This window comes from Apis laboriosa, unplaced genomic scaffold (assembly GCF_014066325.1).
Source record: "Apis laboriosa isolate Shangri-la unplaced genomic scaffold, ASM1406632v1 scaffold74_cov149, whole genome shotgun sequence".
NCBI classification, from domain to species: Eukaryota; Metazoa; Arthropoda; class Insecta; order Hymenoptera; family Apidae; genus Apis; species Apis laboriosa.
Window position 1 is genome coordinate 1,683,030 of NW_025224330.1, and position 14,799 is coordinate 1,697,828.

The window sequence follows — 14,799 nt, forward strand, 5'->3', positions numbered from 1 at the left end:
ATTCTCATCATACCTTTGTAACTTTCCATCAAGTTTCGCGTGTACACTACCAACTCGAAGCGTAACTCTATTACATCTTCGTCTCGTTATCCGCGGGAAGAATAAAGGGAATCATGGCTTCCGCTTGTACGTTGAAACTCGGTTCATAGATCAGCTTGCGGTTTCTATAATTTGAGAGATTGAACGCCGCTTATACGCACCCGCATCCACGAAATCGCACTGCTCTTACAGAGAAGGGAGAAATTAATACCCAGGCGAAATTACCATTTATTTTCACGTCCCCGGCAATCAGGGAATGCGCGGCTAAATGTTAATGGATGACCACTGACAGCAAATTGAATACACGCATCGATTTCAAGGCGATACCCTGCGTGTATACCGCGACGTACCACTTGATCAACCGTTGACCTATCAACTCGTTCGTTCGTAGCGACATCGCCCGGACAGGAGATAGAATACACATTTCAAAGGAGACTTGTGGGACACCGTATTGCCACGGGTGGCCAATTAGAAATGCGCCAATAGCCGGGGTTGCGTTAGTGTGCGTGTGTGTCACCGTTCATTGACAAGGAGTGCAGGTTTTATTCGTTCGATGAGATATCGCGAATGATCACGCGATTACCGTCTAAAAGGTAATAATAGCGTGCTGCCCGTCACACGTAATCGTGCAAACGTATAATGTTAATTACGCAGTACAGGAGATTAATTCGATTCGCGGTTGCCTTTTCAGTGTGGGAAACAGCAGGCAGAGTGTAATGGCTGCGCGAAGGTGCATCCTTCGTTAAAGATTATCCTGCCTGTTATAGTTTTAATGTGTCTTTTTTGGAATCGTATTTGTGGGAAAAGAAAATGCAAATTGGAATATTTGGATATTCAAGATAGATAATCTGCAAGTAAGTCTAAGATAAAATATTTGTATATTTGAGGTTAGGTTAAGTTAGTTGGCTTTTAGGATATTGTATAAAGGATTTTCTTGAAAAATAATATGTATTTGTATATTTGAGTTATTATTTCTGATAGATCCAATAAAAATAGATCATATTTAGGATGTATCTATAAATATCAATAATCTTAGAAAGAAAGTTGCTTGTACATTGTTTCTTTCCAAGCTTATACTAATAATAATTGATCATTCTGTTTTTATTTATGCTGTAATTATTGTCTTAGATTATTTGGCAGATTGAATAATTGAAAATTTTTTATCTCACAAGACATCTAAAGTATAATATTTGGATATTTAAAAGAATAGCTTGTTTAGTAATTTGCTTAGCTTTATAAACTATTTTATAAAGCTAAAATGTTCTTAAAAAGAATATAATACAATATAATTCTGATTTATTGCTTTTAATAATATCAATGCAAAAATAAACATTCATATTTAGCATAATATAATTGTACCAAAATATCACATGATTTTGTAAATATCAATTGTTTTTGCATTGTCTTTTTTCAGATTTGTATATAATAATTGATCATTTTGTGTTCCTTTATATTATAATTATTGTTCCAAATTATTAATTACATTAACAATTTCTTATTTCATAAGGCATTTTTAATAAAAAATGTACATGAATATTTGAGTGCTTTATTTTTAATATATAAAGTTATAATTTTCTTTGAAAGAATGTAAATTTGATTTATTATTTCTGATATATAGATTCAATACAAAAATAGACAATATTTAAACAATATTTAGTCAGATATATCTCATCTATAAATATCATTAAACAAAATAAGGAAATACTTTCCTTATAGTTGTTTCTGTATTGTCCCTTTTCAGCATTATAATAATTTATTATTTCATGTTTACACTTACAAGATTTAATAATTGAAATTTTTTTATGAAAATCCTGTTCTCATCTACAATTTTTTCTTCAATTCAATCTGCTGAAGAGAATATACCACCAATTTGTCGCCTTTCTAAAACATCTAATCAACACCCAGTGTTATTTTCTATAGATGTTGAAACATACGTGTGTCTGAATCTGTCAACAAAGAATATCAAAGAGACAGCCATCAACTAGTACAACCGAATACAATTAGTCATTTGTAATCACACGACACGCTTCAAAAACATGTTCGTATAATACAATATGCTCGCTGTTCCTCTTATACGCAGGAATTACGTTTCACAATATTCTCTCGAGTTAAACTGTCTGTTGCGACACATCCTCGCCTGAAATATATTCTCCGTAATATTAATTTATCGTACGTAGCGGGCACCTACCGAAACAAGAACGAGTAGCAGCTCTGTTGCAATGGAGAAGATAAATTGAGACTCGCGAAAAGATTCAAACTTATACCGTTCCAAGATAGCATTGTGATGTGTAATAAGAAATTTGACATCAAAGGAAATTGCAAAGGATCTTACAAACGTCATCATTGCACTTCAACTCTTGTTTGTTTGTTGGATACCTGTTTTGTGTATACCTGAACACATGTGTCAGAGAATGTCTGAAAGAGATCTCTTCGTCTACGTGAATAATTTCTTCTGGGATCTAAGAATATTCTTCACGTTGATACATCGTGGAATTCTATTTGAAAACACGATTATTGAAATTCGTTGATTGGCAATAATGCATTGTGCATGTTTGGTATTCAAATTTAAATTTTTTAAAAATTCTTCCAATATCATTTCTTCTCATGATTAGTTTGTGCAAGGCTTAAGAAGTAAATTAATAATTTCAGATTTTTTTTCATAAAAGTATTATTGAAGTGAATGCGTTCAGTTATTTTCTTGATTAATAAATATTTAGTATGGCGTAGGGACGAAATATCATTAATGAGACTGTGAACAATTTCTTTGATAAATATCTTTAAAAAAAACATTCTATTTTACTTAATGATATAACTTCGTGATATTAAATTATGCTGAAAGCAAAAAAATAATTCGTGAGAATGGAATTTTAAATATTTTTTCATCTTTTTAACAACGTTAGGATGAAAATATGATAAATTGTATATAATGACAAACAGAGGAGTTATATATATATTTTTTTTTAAATTGCACCGCCTTAATTAATTAAAAAAATTATAAATAACGATTATTGTGAAATTTATTCATGTGGTAACAATCTCATGATGTATTAGTTAATGCTTGGTATCCAGCTTTGATTGATTTACTCGCAAATTTTCCCTTTAATAACATCTTACGCGAATTTAATCGCTATTTCATATACATTTAATTTCTGATTGCTCAAGATTCACTTTTCCAAGTATTTCTCCCTATCCATCATTGCAATTTCCCATGATTTCACTATTACGCCTCAATATCAAACATTTTAATTCATCGTCAAATATTCGCAACATCCTTTAATGGATCCATTATCCCTGTGACTAATGAACTAACCTCGACCATTTATCGTAAGAATAGCAGGTGATCCCCAGCGCCATCTATCGAGCCTGCTCGGCACGCCGATAAATCTAACCTCACCGATCGAACCGGTAGCCTCTTCGAGAGATCGTATCTTCATTTTCTACGTTTCGTCGGGAGAGAGAGAAACTGCCGAGAAGAACGGCATAATAAGAAACAAGAAGAAGTTACCGGTGACTACGAAGAAGTTCGGAGAACGCGCGCGTCTTAATTAAGGCGGCGCAATGACAAAGCGGCGCGCTTTTTCTCCGTGTCCCGGGCTGAACGTGAACGTCGTGCGTTTCTGTGCGCGCGGAAAAAAGCGGGAGAGGGAAGATGGAGGGGCGCGTAGAGGTATTTCGGAATTGGGCTACCTTAATTGGGGGGGCGCTCGGTGGGGCACGGGGTGCGCTTTGTCAACGTGGCGCGGCGCTTCCGTATTCACGTGATCGGGGCGTGAATTCCGCGTATTTAAGTGTCCGCCACGGCGTGCTCGCTTTCTCCTGAACCCGGTGCTCGGGTAATGATCCCTTTGTCCGAGCCGAGTGAACGCGACTTTAAGTGAAAACGTCCATTCACCGAACGACAACGACGCTTTGCACCCTGAATATATTGCACCGATTGCGAGGGGAAGATAAGTACCGAAGACTGAGGTCCGTCGGAGCTTCTCTCTTCCGGCGACCAGTCTCAGAGGGCCACCTTTATTTCCACCTACCTCCACCTTCTCCACCTCCTGCACTCGTCCTCTTTCTTTCATTACTTTTCTCGTCTTTTCTCTTTGCTCTTCCTTCTTCTTCTTCTTCTTCTTCTTCTTCGCCGTTTTTCGTCACTCTCGTTTCTTTGCGAAGAAGAAAAGGAAGATCGCTCGAAATGGAAGGGGACAACGAGTTTATTCATCGAGCGTCGAAACGATGGAATACCGTCATAATAAGATCCCGAGGTTGGACGGTGGCGTTCAGTGGCACCACGACACGCGTTAAAAGCCGATTATTATTCCAGCCGCCGCGAGATCGCGCGCCACGCGGTTCTTCGATGGCGGACGAGTCACGTGGAAACCGTCAATTGAACGTGGAGAATGTATTATATGGTAAAATTGTATTTGCTTCTCGCATGGGGGGATCTTCAATTGATTGTATACGCATGATTCGTTCAAGGATTGTCTTTTGTCTCGAAAATTGGATGGAAAAGTGAATGAAGTGAAAAAGACGTCTCCTGTGTAACGCGATTTGAATGGAAAGTTTTTATCGATATGAAAGGGAAAATGTTTCTTGAAATGCTTTTATTGATTCCAGAATTTGTTCGATCGATACACGAATGGAAGATTGTTGGGAAATCGGATCCGTTCAGAGTGACGGGTGTTATGGACATAACACTTTCCTTGTCTTTCAACTTTTTCCTTTCAATATTTAGTGAAGTGCATACGGTCGAATCGAGTGGTCTTTTTATACGGTGAATTGATTTTACGAGAGTTCCGATTAAAGAATGCTTTGTGGGGGCAATAAAACGCTTCTCTTAACAAGTCGAATGTTTTCTGTTAATTAAAAAGTGGAATCATATGAAGGGAAAACGAATATCCTACTCATCCTCCTCGTATTATACATTCACTTTTATATAGTAAGAGATTTAACTTTTCCTTTTGATAACTTATTCCAAGATTTTTTTTTTTTTTAATACGAAGTGAAAATTCTTCTTTAAACATCAAACAAAACAAATTAAAAGAAGAAAAAAAAATTCATTATAAGATACAATTAATAAAATTATTAGACGGAGGTCAAGGATCACTTGACATAATTATTAATATCTAAAATAAAAAACCTCACGAAACCAACCGTTCTCACCACCGCGATAATGAAGTGATTTTCCTACTCCAGCAACCAACATTCCCAACTGCTCAATTTATTCACAACTGTTCACATTTCTCTCCCCCGCACATACCATTTCAACGATCCCGTTACCGCACACTGTACCCACTCCTAGAAGGCCGTGCAAAGTACGTGCAAAACGGCCGTGCAAAACAGATCCTTGAAACGACACACACCGATCTAACGGCGGTTACTCGACGTTATCAGGCCTCGACCAGACAAATATCGCGAGGAATTTCGTTCTTTTCACTTTTTTCCCCCCCCCTCCTCTTCTCCCTTCCCCCCTCCCGAGATAAAACTCGCCTAGATTTACTAACACACAGCGTTATCTCGCGCCGCTGTTTTTGCCGCGCATTAGCAAGAGTGTAACACCGGCCTGTCTTCCCAGCCAGGAAGCCAAGCACCAACGAGAGATCGATTCTCGACGTGTTTACGCGGACGCGGATAGGAAAAAAATTAATTAACACCCTCCCACGGGATAAGCGGCTTATGTTCAGATAATATTGGACGACCATCACTATTTAATAGACTGGTCGTGGTGGATCTAGGCGGGAACCTACGGGTGTAAATAAACGCCTGGCGAGTGGCTCTATTAATAGGATTCCAGAGTGGTTAGCAGCAGGCTGGAATGTTTTTTTTCTTTTTTTTTTTTTTTTTTCTCCCTGGAACCATAGATAGAGAGGGACGTGGTATTATCGGTGTTCTCGTTACCGATCGGTCGATCCAGAAGCAGATCTCGCCGCGAGATAATCGCGCGAAGATCTTAAGACTGTTAAGTACGAAACACAGGAACACTCGAATAGTGCCGATCAACTAGTCAACGATCGAGAATCGAGACGGGATGGACCTATCGATCTTTCAGATTTCGAATCGAGATTGCATCGATATGAATTTTAATCTATTTTCTGTGGATGTTATCCTGGCTTATCGAGTAACAGGACGCATCGTGTACAGGGATAATAATATCAATTTGTTACCAAGTTGTTCCGGATTGTTATCGAGTGAAATTTAAGATTTCGTTGAGCATGAAAAGAATGAGAAGAAATTTTAAAAAATATTAAAAATATGGAGATAATATAATGATGTCAAGAGAAAGAGAGAGAGAGAGAGAGAGAGAGATATTCAAAATATTCTGGATTTTTAATATTCAAGCTTTATATACAGTGAGAGAAGATCAAGAAAAAAGAGAAGGAAATAAATGGAATAAAGATTGAAAGAAATGAAATAAAAGGAATGAAAGTTTCACTGTTCGCATGGAAGTACGAGAAAAAAATAAAGAAGAATTTTCTATACCTTATAGAAGAACTTTTTGAAATGAAGTACACGTATGGTTTGATGGAACAGTTGAATGGAAAGGGATCCCGAGGTGAGAAGGTTGGAGGCTTTGACCTGGTGAACCAGATGTTTTTACGGTGATGTAATTGCTGGTAATGGAATGGATTTTACACGTTGAAAGATGAATTGTGATGATCGGTATTTTTTTTTTTTTTTTTTTTTACTTTTGTGAATAAATCAGCAAAATAATTTGTACCTGATCACTAATTGAGGAAATGTTAAAGGGTTGTATTGTTAGGAATCCGATTATATAAGCAGGAAATTCTTGTATAAAAAGTTTGTACAAGTTATTATTAACTAATAATGTCTTTTTTTGCAGTTGCAAACGTTGAATACCACCTTTAATAATTGCATAAGTGCTTATGATGTTAGAATGAGTTGTAAAAGTTATGTAACCTCACCTAAAAAGTTATAAGCTGTTGCAAAGTCATCAGCTTCGCGCATACAAATTATACATGATGTATTAAATGATTCTCTAAAATATCTCAAATTCAAATTTCATATTTCAATAATATAATTTTTAATTTGCAATTGTATTGCTTCTCTTCATTTCAATGTACACATTATAAATCTATCTGAAACTGAAATCAAAGAAATATCATATCATTCAAAGACTTATGCAACTATCCTTCATCATTTCGATAAACATTAATAGTTTCCTAAAATAAATAAAGTGTTCTTTCAAACCTATAAATCACCCTCTACGTCCTCTTCGAAGCATTAATTTAAAAAGGAAAACCAACAAACAAATGAAAACATGGACACAACGATCATAAAAAAGCTCCAATCAACTCCAGATATCAAAGAATCCAATTAATCCGTTTCCTGTCAATTCGTCACAACCGAGGTACATAACATAACACAAGCACCAATATTCGCCACTAATTCACACCTCGGACACGATTACTGAAACACGTAAAACAACTCTTCAGTTATCATAAAAAATAAAAAAAATAAATAAATAAAAAGAGAAGAGAGAGAGAGAGAAAAATAAACCCAATCAAAGACACTATAATCACCAAGGATACTCCGATAGCCAACCTGTTGAGGCAGCCGCGGGAAGCATTGCATAAATCGCGGATGATAAAGCCAGGACTTGGGACAGAAATGGCCGTTAATTCAAGCATTATACGTTTAACGAAGGACTATTAATAGAGGAGGCCCGGTTGCAAGGGGACGAGTGTGTCGCCTTTTGAAAAGCGGCCTGCAGCGGCTCGCCACCACATATTTGCACGTAGTCGCAGATACGTGTATACCTGCCGTGACTCTGGCGGTAATTGCGGATTATATTACGGCTTAAAATAATGAAAATCTATTAGTTGGTAGCGGTCTGTTGCAGGAGACCACTCGTTTCGAACGCGTGTGTAATGAAACGGGCAAAAAGAGACAACGTTCTTCGATGGGGACGGGTAGATTCCGTTTCGCATTTAAGTGGACGTTTGTTAAATTGACCAGTGAACTGGAGCGCCCTCTCGAACGGCCATTTTTGTTTTTAGATCTACCAGGGAACACGTTTTCATTAACGCGTACGCGATCAAACGCGGTTTTTTCTTCTTTCTTTCCTTTTTCTTTCACAACTCTTTTCAGACAGTTTCCATGAATCGATTTTTTCACGTTACGAGATTTAAAACGTGATAACCTCAAACGTTATTATACCTCAATATACAACATACTCTTTTCTTTTTTCTTTCATCATTCACAACACGTTAAACGCTTGAAAATTTCAAAGAGAAAAAATTCCAAAAATTGGAGAAACACGTTATCCAATATATCCTAACGTCGAACCAAGAAAAACCAAACACCTCTAACCCCATCACCCTTCCGTCAGCACCCTTCCATCAATCCCTCCCTCTATACAAAACCTCAAAACGACCCCCAAACGCTTCCACCCACGCGCCAACCTCTTATCCTCCTCCCAAGCACATATATTCACACCAAGCGTACAGCGTTTACTCTCGTAAAACCTCTACACAGAAATCTCTCGAGTCGAAGATGGAACGTGGAACGTACGTAGACTCCGCGTACATAGGAAGGAACGGGTGTCCCGCAGGAATGCGCGCACAAAGGAGGAAGAGGAGGCCGTCGTCGGGACGACGACTCTGTCGACGATCACCGAGGCCGGTGGGCCTCGCGGAGGGATCGAGCGAGCGGCGTCTCGGTCGGTCGGGGTCGGTGACTCGAACGGTCGCCGATCCGTCAGTCGATTACTCCGGGGATCTTACGTGAACATGGAAACAGGTTCTTGGAATCCGGTTCTCGATTCTACATACGACTCTAATCAACGCGGCTAGATTGCTGCATCGTATAGGCGGCCTGCTATACCTGTACACGCTGCGTTGCGTTCGTTATTCCCTTCGTTCCGAGGATCGCCCGTTCGTTTGTTCCTTTCGCCACGAATCGACTGCCGGTTCGTCCGGCACGCTGGAAAAGAACGAACAGATTAGATTTTGGATATGCAGATAATACGTTGAGAAAATTCGTAGATTCTTTTTTGGATAAATTGAGCAGAGTGAGGTTAATAATAATAATACACAATCGACTAATTTAATGCATATATAAAATTCCTTCAAATTCCTTTCCTCAATTTACAATCGTATTATGCACCTTTCGAACCGGTCGATCGTTCCACCCTGAAACATCAACATTGTTGCCAATCTCCCTCTCGATATAGGTTTTAAAGGAAATGGCTGTTGTTGCCGCTGATCGAGCAAACGGACAGCGATTTTATGCGAATGATTCGGCCGGCCACGGTAGCCGCCAATTATCGTTAATTGAGATCCCGAAATTGCAACGCGGAGGCGCAGCTGCCATGGATGGATACCGATCGAGGGAGTGGTGGATCCAGAGAGACGAGAGAGGATCGAAGCGGGGTTTAGCCGGGGCAGAAATGATCGAGCTCGTCTCCTCCTGCGTTTGGATCTGTGTGTGTGTGTATGTGTGTATATGTACGTGTGTGGCATCGTGAACGCTAATTTATATCAATCATAGCCTCTGCCTACAACGTTGTCGCCACGGGAGGCTATCGCTCGTGGCGATTCCCTTTTAGTACTCTTTGCGTACTCGAGGATACTCGTGCGTGCGATTATTGTATTTGCGCGCGCACGGTAGATAGAAGTTAACGAGATAAAGGAGAGATTTTTGGGTGTCGGAGGACGTTTAGTAGATAGGTTTTCCAATTTATAGACATAGTTTTGCTTCGTACCAAGAGGAAATCGTCGATACATGTTGTACAACATGTTGACGAGGATAATATTAACTAGGAATTTTGAAACGAGTAGCTTTAGGCTGATGAGTTTATCCTTTGCGAGGTTTTAATCATCCTGCTTCTATAATTAAACGATTAAAATTGTTAAGGTTTTTTTTTGTACACGTGTTTCGTGGAATGCATTTGATCGAGAAGAATTACGGTAAATCTGGTGAGCATATAGAAAGTTATTCGATCGAATGCAAAAAAAAAAAAAAAAAATAAAAAAGAAAGAAAAACGTTCGTTCACCTCCGCTTCTATTAATAAGATAAGTGTACACTGTCAGCGTGAAGCATTATAATAAGCATGCGTGCGCAGTGCAAGAGGTGAAACTCTGTCTTGTATTAATCCGTTGTAACTGTTTCAAGCATAGACAGGGTGAAACCATTGATCGAAAGGGACTATATAATCTCTGACAGAACGAAGGAGTACGTACGTACGTTCAATGGTTGTGGAAGAGTTTATCATAGCGCTCGATCATATTTTCTTGTCCCAACCCCCTCCCTGTAATTTCTTCTTGTTCTCCATATTTAAACAAGTCGAGAATCCATTGCGTGAACGTAGAATCGATTAAAGAGGAGAATCAGCACTGCTTCCAGCAGTGCAAAATAGCTACTGCTTATTCTACATAGTTTGCCGGATCGTTCAAGGCCACGTTAAAAGTGTTTCCCACTGTTTATACCTCGATGATTCTAGAACAAACAATATTCTCGAAATATAAAATATTGGTTTAATTTGATAGGTATGTTTAATCTTCTATGATATTTTTCGCTTCAGAAAAGCAGAATTTTATTGAATTTCGAAGTAGAAATATTAATTTTGTATATTTGATTAATTTTACAAACATTTTAAAAGTAACATTTTTGTGAATTTGTATGAATTTGTTGGCATACGTATTTTTTAGGATTAAAAAAAAAAAAAAAAAAGATAATTTCGATTGTAATTTTCAAATTAAAGAATTATTTCCAATATTTTAAATTCTGTTAAAGTAAAATAAACATTGACTTTAATTAGATGAAAAACACACAGTAAATTCAATATAAGTGTACGTACGTAAACTTTTCGATATATTTTAGAACGGATTTCATCGATATGTAAAAAACGAAAAACGAATTTGATTCAAGTGTAACACTCGATTAAAAAGATACAAAATATGTTATGAGAACATGGAAATTGGTCTTTAATCAATACAGAATATCAAAAATATTTGCCTTCAAGTATTAGTGTATTCAGCTAATGCAATTATTTACACAGTTTGCTTAATATGAATTTTCATAGGTCGTGTAACAAGGTTTGTTAGACGTTGTTGTTCAATAAGATATAACAAAGAATTACCTGTTTTAAATAACCTGTTTAGCTCCTCTATATATATATATGCCACGAGATTGTAAATTAACTAAAATGCATCCCGAACGTAAAAATCATTTATGACTTAATATCTGAAAATTTTTTTCAGATATAATTCTCGCCATGTAAAAAATAGCGAACCAATCGCTTATGTAGATTCTACTTTGCAGGACCTGTTTCTCCCAAGGCTCCCTGTTTTAAATATATATAAAAAAAAAAATTCTTATCTACTTAACTCGATCCTTGTTATCTTCCCTTTTACACGTTTCAAATTTTCACTTGAAATATGTAAATTTCTTTTCACAATTGATTTCAATGACTTTGTTATTTTATAATTCCAATTCAATCCACCTGCTTATGCATCGTATTACTTACGAGTACATTTTAAACGCATAAAATTATTTATTAATAAGAAAGAAATTAAACCGGTGATATATCCCCAACAAATAAAATGTAAAATGTTGTACGTGTTTGTCGTCAGATGTTCATCGAGGTATACTTTGTGTTTAACAACCAGCATATATAAATATAATGCTAACAAGCAATTATCGAATACAGGTCCGATTCCAAAGAAGAAAAGCGGCCCGACAAAGAAGAAAAAGCGATGGTTTATCGGTGTCAATGAGATGCGCGGGCCATAGTCCTGATCCAAGGTTGTCCATCTGCTGCGCTATCTATCCGATACACACTGTATCCAACGCGCAATGTGTCCACGCCTCGGCACGGGCGCAATCGCGACTGCGCGCGCGCAACACTTTCGGTCAGCCTCGAGTGAAGAGACATCTTTGTTTGGATAAAGTCGTGGAATCTAAGCGGATGTGTGTCTCGGAAATCTGTAACAATACGAAGAGGAGAAATCAGATCTTGAACGCAACACGAGATAAGGAAAGTTGAATGTAAAGAAAGAAAAAAACTTATATAAATCAATTTGACGTATTTACGGATGTAGCATTAACGATGTATTTGCCCACGTATCGTTGCATGCATGTCATTTATTTTTGGATGAAACAGGTCAGTACATTATATCTTGTTTGGGAAAACATTTCGTTTCCACTTTAAGTAATTAGTATAAGAATAATTTATAACCTCTAAAAGAATTTGGAAAGGTTAATCAATTAATTTTTAATAAGTATAATTTATAACCTCTAAAGGAATTTGGCTTCGTGAAGTTTGATCGCTTAATTTTTTAACTTTTAATTTTTTATCGCTTCTTAGATGGATTTTTAAGGATATCTTCACGCGATAATTATTCTTTATTTACTTAACCGTTTATCAACGATTTTTATCAATTTACATCGTAACACATCGTAACGATGAAACGATCAATTGGGCGAATATGTCGCCATCTGTATTTCCATAATATATTTCGTATTTATCGGTGGATTCTTTTAATTTGCAGTTAGGAAACGAAATAACGAGAGACGATGGCGGTTTCACCTGTTCGAACGTCTTCACACTGCTCACCTGTTGTTTTCGATTCCGAGACCCGTCACAGGATTATTAAGGATTTCGTGGACACGAGAGGGCGCAGCCAGCAAGAAGACCAATTAAATTTCGCCCGTCACGAAGCGAATCCCTCGGTTAAAGAAGCTGCTTGCTTAGGGCCCCCTCGAGAATAATGTACCGCATTCCAAATGAGGAGATTTACACAATCGGGGCGGCGGCGGACCCTCGCCCGAAGCAACAAGTCTTTTTGCCGGAACCGTTCCAGTGATCGTTCTTTCCTGCATTTCTTTTTTGCCACCTGGATTGCCACCGTCGCGGCAATTAGGAAGTCCTGATTTCTGAATTACGTTCACCGGCCGTTTTTTTTTTTTTATCGGTTAGATCGCTGGGGTCGAAACAATCGACCCTTCCTCGACGATCGCAAAATGAAGAGAGAGCATCTAGCGGAACGTAATAATAAGATTAGTATTTATTGGAATATTGTGTAGAAATTTTAAATTAATCGTTGCCACGATATTTAGCGATTATCGCACTGGAAGGATTTCGATTATCTTATCTCTTTTGATCTCTTTAAAAATGTTGGCAAGATGTTGTTTGCGTATCGGCAGCCACGGCGGAACAGATTTGAATATTAAATGTTTGGAAATATCAGTCGCTTTATTCTGCCTGATATTACAGTCAACGTAAATTTACGTATTAAACGTAAAGTGGATTACGATTATCGGGAGCCGCGTAAGCGTTCATTGCTTTGGAATGTATATTATATAAAGGCGGATTCTTATTTAATCGAGGCGGAGAGAAATAGACGAGATGTGAATGACACGTTACTTGGAAACGCACGATTATTAAAATCCTCGTGTTTTTTTAATATGAAATTGAAAAATAATTTTGTTTCTTTTATCGAGAAAATTTTACCAAACGAAAAACAGTTCAGACTTGATACATTGATTGATATCAATATTCCAATATAATTTGAATATTTCATTGAATTTTTCTGTATATTTTATTTTCTACATTAACCTGAAACCTGAAACTTGAAACTTGAAGTTGAATTGTGAAGTGCGTACTTACAAAGATAATCTTATTGCGCGTAAAATGTTAAAAGTCAAGCTGTTATTGGACAAATTATCGAATCATATCATTTTTTTTTTTTGTCACACATCCGTCACATTCAGATCTAGATTTTTCACACTGCTATTGTATTATTCTCGTATTCTTCCGTTCGCTTCTTCGCGAAAACAACATCCATCATCGTAATCGGATATTCCAGCAAAAGATTGCCTTCTCCCTAACTATATCGATTATCCAGCAGGGTCATTCGAAAAGCGGATACGTAATACATCATCGTGGGGGGAATTGCAGCGACTCGGCGAAATGCAACTCGATTCACGGTACGTGAGGGCAGGTGTTGCCGGTTTATGGCAATTTTGCGAACCGGGTTGCAATTTCGAAAGGCAAATAACCGACACAGGATTCGGTGGGCATGATTGCGATAAGTGCATCGGTACGAAATCCATCGGGACGCCGATCGAGGCCGCATAATCGCGTCGATTCCGAGTACGACATGTTTGTAACACGTTGTTTGTAACACGTTGATACATGAACCGGATAGCAGAATCGAGGGCAGAAGTGTCGATGGAATGGAATATAATTTCCGCGTTGCGCTCGTCGTGATTTATCATTCTTTCCATGATAACGTGAAATTTTAGAACGTTTGTGTTAAACGAATTATGTGCAACGATTCGTGATAAGGTGATTTGAGATTGGGAATAATCATGATTTAGAAAGAATATCGAAATGATTTCAAGTAAAAAAAAAAAAAAAAAAAAAGAGACACTAAATCTAAATTGAATATTTTAACGATAATTCAGATTATTTCAAATCTAATTTAAAAGGATTTTCATATACTGTTGATATGAGTATGAAAGTGCTTTAAAGCACTTTCTTAAGTTTTATCTAAATTTCAAGTTATTCCATAACTTATTAAATAAATTAAATCGATATTTTAAGTCGTAATATATATCGAAAAATATAATTTAGTATATTTAATCTTAAAGTTATATACATTTATATGGTAATGTCGAAATCGTATGCGTGGGTTATGATAACGTTATGATATAAACGTTGAAAACTTCCAATCTTTTTTAAATTGTAGGTAATCATGCGTGAAACTTGAAACACGACATTCTTGATTTCTTTGATTTCTTTCTGT

The 14,799-nt window shown here is 37.2% G+C and overlaps 1 long non-coding RNA gene across 1 annotated transcript; it reads left to right on the forward strand.

Annotated features, from left to right (window-relative positions):
* The first annotated feature begins 567 nt into the window (after positions 1-567).
* LOC122719356 lies at positions 568-14,419 on the forward strand. Its single transcript, XR_006347566.1, has 4 exons — positions 568-632; positions 731-893; positions 11,700-12,152; positions 12,541-14,419. It is a non-coding gene; the product is annotated as an uncharacterized LOC122719356 (long non-coding RNA).
* Positions 14,420-14,799: the final 380 nt, after the last annotated feature.